Source organism: Muntiacus reevesi, chromosome 1, assembly GCF_963930625.1.
Source record: "Muntiacus reevesi chromosome 1, mMunRee1.1, whole genome shotgun sequence".
NCBI classification, from domain to species: Eukaryota; Metazoa; Chordata; class Mammalia; order Artiodactyla; family Cervidae; genus Muntiacus; species Muntiacus reevesi.
Window position 1 is genome coordinate 198,659,205 of NC_089249.1, and position 7,455 is coordinate 198,666,659.

Sequence of the window (7,455 nt, forward strand, 5' to 3'; positions counted from 1 at the left end):
TATCTGCTCAACCCAACTGTCTCACTGTGTTCACACATTCCTGAATGTTTGCTATTTGTGGAATCCAGCCCAGACAACTGAGAAGCCCCCTGCCACACACCCAACCAGAGAGGAGCTCCCCACCCCTTACCTCTTGATCACATCACTGTTTTCAAGGAACTCACTATTGGAAATTTTCTTGTTTACCTGCCTATATTCTTCTCTCATTGCTCCCCTGCCCTTTCATGTGACCACCATCAGGGAGAGAATAGAGGCTCTTTTGCTCTCAGCTGGGTCCCTAGAGTCTTAAAGATGCCCAGCACACAGGAGGCACTCCATCAACTCTTACTCATCTGGCAACTCTTATGGCAGTGGACAAGCTAGATCGTAAAAGCATAAACACAGCAATAGCTGACAAATGGGTGGATGCTACCAAGAAGCTAGATGTAATTGTGTACACAGCAACACAGGGCTGGCAAAGAATTTATTTTTATTTTTTTAATGCTTTAAAAAAAATTAGTGTGCTTTCTTTGAACTGCATGCCGTGAATTTTTTTTGAAGGGGAGGGGGCGCATTTCATGTGGGATCTTATTCCCTGACCTGGGATCGAACCTGGATCCCCCGCATTGGAAGAAGGATTCTTAACCACTGGACCACCAGGAAAGTTCCAGGATTCTTTCAGAAGGTGACATTTAAGTACGGTCCTAAATTATGAGCAAGAGCCCAGCCACTGGAAGATCTAGTGAAAGCCTGTTTCAGGTCAAGGAACAGCTCATGCAAAGGTCCTGGGGCAGGACTGTACCTGGTGTATTGGAGGAACAGCAAGGAGGCCCATGTGTTTGGAGAACAGTGAGTGAAGGGCGAGAGGAAGGAAAGGAGGACATGGAGGGAACAGGGCAGGTCATGCAGAGTCTTGTGGGCTGTGGCAAGAAGTTTAAGTTAGTTGCATCTTTTTGTGATCCTGTGGACTTTAGCCCACCAGGCTTTTCTATCCATGGGATTCCCCAGGCAAAAATACTGGAGTGGGCTGCTATTCCCGTCTCCAGGGGATCTTCCTAACCCAGGGATCGAACTTGGGTCTCCCACATTGCAGGCAGATTCTTTACCATCTAAGCCACCAGGGAAACCTATTGGTTTATACTAAATACAGTGGAAGCTCTTGGGAGCTTAGTGAATGGATGACAAACCTTCTGTATGCTGGCCAAAATGCTAGGTGCTAGGTTTACACGGTAACTCAAACATTCTCCTTGCTCTCAAGAAATACACATCCTGGTGTATGTTTCTCCATGGACCAGCCATTATTTATTCAGGCAACAAAAATTTCAGACCTACTATGTGCTGTGCCAGAGTGTTGCTCTTATCTCACAATAACATATGTGGTTGTCACAACTGCGGGTGCTCCTGGAGTGAGTGGGGGCTAGGGATACTGCTCCACACCTCACAGTGCCTGGGACAGCCCCCCACAGGGAATGCCCGAGCTTGATGTTAGCAGTGCCGGGCAGGAGGACCCTTGCGTTACCATGACTGCCTCCCCCCACCCACACACACCGGATACTGGTAACATTAGCTCACTCTTGGCCTCTACATCTTTCATTTCCTTTTTCACTACTCTGGGTTGGATTTTTAAGGGGATTGTTTGGTTTGGTTTGGCTTAGTGTTCCCAGTCGTAATATTTATTCAGCCTTGGCTTGTGAAGGCACCTTTCCAGAGCTGTCTTGGCAGGTATAGAAAGTAGGTGAAGGTTGACTTCTGGACTTGTCTCTGCCTCCCCCTCACTCCCATTTATGACTCTCAGGAGCCCCGGTACCCTTGACATAGAACTCGTCCTCATCTTCTTATCCAAATCTGTCTGAATAAATGATCTGGCATTACTCACTTAACACCTACATGGATATTTAGACCCCAGTCTTCCCTGCAAGATATTTGTTACTCTTTTGTAATTTTATTTTAATTCATTCATTTGTTAATTTATATCTTCTTGGCCATGCCACATGGCATGTGAGATCTTAGTTCCCCAACGAAGGATTGAACTCATGCCCCTTTCATTGGAAGTGCAAAGTCTTTTTAACCACCAAACCACCAGGGATGTCCCCTTTTATAATTTTATAGTCATGGGCTTTAGAAGGCTTTCATATACCCTAGTAAAAAGATGGGGCTTCCAGGTGGCACAGTGATAAAGAATCTGCGTGCAATGCAGGAAGTGCAAAAGACAGAGGTTCGATCCCCAAGTCCAGAAGATCCCCTGAAATAGGAAATGGCAGTGCACTACAGTATTCTTGCCTGGAAAGTTCCATGGACAGAGAAACCAGATGGGTTAGAGTCCGTGGGACCACGAAAAGTTGGACAGGACTGAGCACAATGAAGAGATATCTGAAAAGATAAGATGAGGATAAGTACTTGAGGGACAAGAGGACTTTTTGATGCCCTTGACATCATGATCTAATTTCCCAGACACAAACGCATGCTTCAGAGCAATGCAAAGTTGAAATCTAAGGTAAAATTCCCACAATAGATTCCACCAATTAGTTGAAGTATAAAACACAATGCAAGACACGAGAGGATGCTGTGGTCAAACAAGACTGAGGGACACTGTGTTAATAAACAGCTTTGTGGAACTTGTCAGAGCCTTTACAATACTCTGTAACACTCTCAGAAGGTATGAATTTGTAGCATTTCTCAAACATCATTGTTAGGTGTGAGCTTTGCTTCTAATTGTTACTTGATTCATACGGAACCATTTCTGATACATGAAAACATTTAAAGATACCCACTAGCCTGACTAGGGTCTTCCCTGGTGGCTCAGACGGTAAAGTGTCTGCCCACAATGCGGGAGACCCGGGTTTAATCCCTGGGTTGGGAAGATCCCCTGGAGAAGGAAATGGCAACCCACTCCAGTACTCTTGCCTGGAAAATCCCATGGCCGGAGGAGGATGGTAGGCTACAGTCCATGGGGTTGCAAAGAGTCGGACACAACTGAGCAACTTCACTAGACTAGCCTGACTACAATAAGAAAAAGACAACATCAGATGTTAGTGGAAAATATGGAGCAACCAGAACTCTCACCTGTTGTTGGTGGGAATCAAAATGGTCCAACCACTTGGGGAAACTTTGGAAACTTGGGCAATCTCTTACAGTTAAAAATGCATTTACCATATGACTTAGCAATTGTATTCCTGGGTATCTACCTAAGAGAAATGTAAATATATGTTCACAGAAAGACTTGTACATGAATGTTCATAGCAATCTTATTGATAATTGTGCTGAAGAGTAAACAACTCAAATATCCAATAATAGGGGAATAGATAAACAATCTGGTATATCCATACAACACAATGCTACTCATCAATAAAAAGGAATAAATTACTATTAATTATACATTCAACAACACATATGAATTTCAAATGCATAGTGATAAAAGAAGCCAGATGCAAAAGCATATATACTATAAGATTCCATTTAAATGATACCCAGAGAAGAGGCAAAAGTAATTCTTGGTGGGAATTCCTGGGCAGTCCAGCAGTTAGACGCTGCATTACCAATGCAGGGGGCAAATGTTCAATCCCTGGTCAGGGAGCTAAGATCCCACATGACGTGTGACTTGACAAAAAAAAAAAAAAAGTAATTCTTGGTGATAGAAAGTGGTTTAGTTCAGTTCAGTCTCTCAGTTGTGTCTGACTCTCTGTGACCCCATGAACTGCAGCATGCCAGGCCTCCCTGTCCATGACCAACTCTCAGAGTCCACCCAAACCCATGTCCATTGAGTCGGTGATGCCATCCAACCACCTCATCCTCTGTTGTCCCTTTCTCCTCCTGCCCTCAATCTTTCCCAGCATCAGGGTCTTTTCAAATTAGCCAGCTCTCCACATCAGGTGGCCAAATATTGGAGTTTCAGCTTCAACAACAGTCTTTCCAATGAACACCCAGGACTAATCTCCTTTAAGATGGACTGGTTGGATCTCCTTGCAGTCCAAGGGACTCTCAAGAGTCTTCTCCAACACCACAGTTCAAAAGCATCAATTCTTCAGCGCTCAACTTTCTTTATAGTCCAACTCTTACATCCATACATGACTATTGGAAAAACCATAGCCTTGACTAGGCGGACCTTTGTTGACAAAGTAATGTCTCTGCTTTTTAATATGCTGTCTAGGTTGGTCATGACTTTGTTTCCAAGGAGCAAGCGTCTTTTAATTTTATGGCTGCAATCACCATCTGCAGTGATTTTGGAGCCCTCAAAAATAGTCAGCCACTGTTTCTATTGTTTCTCCATCTATTTGCTATGAAGTGATGGGACTGGATGCCATGATCTTAGTTTTCTGAATGTTGAGCTTTAAGCCAACTTTTTCACTCTCCTCTTTCACTTTCATCAAGAGGCTCTTTAGTTCTTCTTCATGTTCTGCCATAAGGGTGGTGTCATCTGCATATCTGAGGTTATTGATATTTCTCCCAGCAATCTTGATTCCAGCTTGTGCTTCTTCCAGCCCAGCGTTTCTCATGATGTACTCTGCATATAAGCTAAATAAGCAATGTGACAATATACAGCCTTGACGTACTCCTTTTCCTATTTGGAACCAGTCTGCTGTTCCATGTCCAGTTCTAACTGTTGCTTCCTGACCTGCATACAGATTTCTCAAGAGGCAGGTCAGGTGGTCTGGTATTCCATCTCTTTCAGAATTTTCCACAGTTTATTGTGATCCACACAGTCAAAGTCTTTGGCATAGTCAATAATGCAGAAATAGATGTTTTTCTGGAACTCTCTTGCTTTTTCGCTGATCCAGCAGATGTTGGCAATTTGATCTCTGGTTCCTCTGCGTTTCCTAAAGCCAGCTTAAAGAAAGTGGTTACCTGGAGTAGAATGGGGAATTGAGTAGACACAGGCATGAAGAAACTTTCTAGGGTGGAGAAAATATTCCATATCTTATTTTTAGTGCTGGTTACCTGACTGTCCAGAAGTGTCAGAACTCATCAAATTGAACACACCTAAGATCTATGCATCATTATTATAAATTAATTCTACCTCAATAAAAAGCATATTAAATATATAATGAACAATCACATACATACTACATTTATACATACATTTACACATGTAAAACATTAGAAACAACCAAAATATTCATCCATAGGTAATTGATTAATAGAGTCTGATGCATTAACACACTGGAATATTACGTAGCTGTGAAAATGAATGAGGATTATCTTTAGGTACTGGTATGGGACAATACTGAAAACATATGGATATTTATAGTTGGGAAATCAATGTTTCTCAATATTTTTTTTTTATTCTGGCTCCTCACAAGGAGCATTTGAAGACATTTTCCTAACTGCTCCACTGTGAAATTGTATATCCACAAGTATACTGTATATACGCTTGTGTACCATATGTTTATCTGGGTGAAAAAAAAAATCTTACTCTTTTAATGTATAAAACACAGATATAGAAGCTCTTCTTTAATGTATAAAACACAGATTCTTGGGTGTTCCATCCATTAAAACATATGGAGAGACTTCCCTGCTGGTCCAGTGGCTAAGACTTTACCTTCCAACACAGAGGGTGAGAGTTCAATCTCTGATCAGGGAACTAGATCCCACATGCCACAGCTGAGAGTTTGCATGCTGCAACTAAGACCTGGCACGGCCAAATAAATGAATGAAAGAATACACAGAGATTTTTAAAAAAGTAACGTGGGTTTGTTTGTGCTGTGTGCTCAGTAGTGTCTGACTCTGTGACCCCATGGACTGTAGCCCGCCAGACTCCTCTGTCCGTGAGATTCTCCAGGCAAGAATACCGGAGTGGGTTGCCATTTCCTCCTCCAGGGGATCTTCCTGACCCAGGAATTGAACCTGCGTCTCCTGTATTGGCCGGCAGATTCTTTACTGCTGAGCCACCTGGGAAATCCTAAAAAAAAAAAAAAGAGGAATGATCAGAAGAGACCCCACACACAGTTTGGTCTCCAACTCTGCCCATTTTTAGTGTTGTTGCTATTATTACTACTATATGCATCTGTGAGAAACACGCCAGGCTCCAGTCCCAAGGCACTCCACAGGCAGACACCCGCCTGTTACTTTCCGACTGCTTCAGCCCTTTGGCCTCACAAGTCTGGTCATGACGACAGTCCCCGTTCTGCACAGGACAGAGGCGCTAATAAGGGGTTATGACTCACTGTGACCACTCCATGAGTCAGCGACTCTGAGACAACGCCCAGGTCCCCCACTCCAGACGGGGACTTGCCTCTTGTCACCATGTCACCTCCCCAGTCCTTGGATTATTTGCCAGAAAGACCTCTCCACACTTCCCTTTAGATCAGTTTCGGGGGGACAGGTAAGGGGGTCCAAGATCATCAGCCCTTCCCCTTCCTCTTTCTCTTCCTTCTTCTCTGGGACCCTCCCTCGGGGTACAGCCAGGCCAGGCAGTGAGTAAAACCCTTGTGACATGGGTGTGGCAGGGGCAGGCAGGGGCTGGGGGCCCGGGGACTCTGATCAGCCTCTTGGGCAATGCCAACTGATTAGCACCTAATTCTCTCGGCTGCCTAGTCCAGGGGGCTACCAGCTCTGGAGGGGGAGGGGTGAAGACAGGATGTCTGAACCAGGGCCTCCCAGTGCCACCAGGAAGGAGACATTTTTAGGGAGTGGGGGTGAGGCTCCCTACATTCAGGCATTCATTCATTCATTTTTTAAAAAATTTTATTATTTATTTATTTGGCTATATGAGGTCTTTTTATTTATTTATTTATTTATTTTGGTGAGGTCTTTTTAAAAAGTTTATTTATTTATTTTTGGCTTTACTGAGTCTTCATTGCTGGGCCCAGGCTTTCTCTAGCTGCACCAGAGGCTACTCTTCATTGCAATGAGGGCTACTCTTTGCTGCTTTGAGCAGGCTACTCATTGCAGTGGCTTCTCTTGTTGTGGAGCATGGGATCTAGGCACTCGGGCTCAGTAGTTGTGGCTCACAGGTTTAGTTGCTTCACGGCATGTGGGATCATCCTGGATCAGGGATCGAACCTGTAACTCCTGTATTGCAAGGCAGATTCTTAACCACTGGACCATCAGGGAAGCCCTGTGTGAGGTCTTAGTTGCGGAACACAGGATCTTTAGTTGTGGACCGTGGGATCTAGTTCCCTGACAAGGAATAGAACCCGGGCCCCTTGCATTGGGAGCTTGGAGTCTTAGCCACTGGACAATCAGGGAAGTCCTTATTCATTCATTCTTGTGACCACTACTTCTTGAGTGCCTGCTGTGTGTCAGGCCTTGGGGACCCAGCAGAGAACATAAACTATCATTTCCCACACCCCACCCATGTGGAGCTGATGTTCCTAGCTGGGGGAGACTGATACTAAGTAAAATCAGTTGTGCATAAGCAAGTAAATAAATACATTGAAGAGAAACACAAAATTGTAAAGCAATTATACTTGAATTTAAAAATTAAAAAATAAGCAAATTGAAGAGACCAGATACAGAGGAATAAAGCAAGAAAGAGAC